A 532-nucleotide genomic window follows, 5' to 3' on the forward strand; every position below is an offset into this window, starting at 1 on the left:
CCGAGGGAACACGAGCAAGAGCAGAACAGCTTTAAAGTGATGCCAAATGTTTCTTTGACCGTAACCGATGGCCGCATTTTCAGGAGCGCTCCGTGTCCTGCAGCCACCAGTATTCCCAAAAGGCAGGAGCAACTCTTGGCATCAAAACCACAGCTCACTGGTACTTTTAGCAAAAGTAATAGACACATAAACCAAAACAGATCCTGATGCTAAGGTGTTTAAAAAAACAAACCAAAACAAAATAACCATCTCTCCTTTAAGTTCACCCAAAGGCTTATTTTGATCTAAATATTTCCACAGGGAAATAGGAGTAAAAAAAGACAAAGCAAGTGGGGTTCTGAGGAAAAGAAGGACATGGAAGGCAGCAGGAACCTGAGCGTAGGTGCCCCTCACGACAGCGCTGAGCATCACGCAGCAGCTCGCCGTAGGAAGGATGATCCGTCGGATATAAGCTCATCCCAGATAAGCTTGAGACGAGACGAACTCTTCGTAACAGCCTGACAAAGCAATTTAAAAATACAGAAATATTCCA

Source organism: Chroicocephalus ridibundus, chromosome 4 (assembly GCF_963924245.1).
Source record: "Chroicocephalus ridibundus chromosome 4, bChrRid1.1, whole genome shotgun sequence".
NCBI classification, from domain to species: Eukaryota; Metazoa; Chordata; class Aves; order Charadriiformes; family Laridae; genus Chroicocephalus; species Chroicocephalus ridibundus.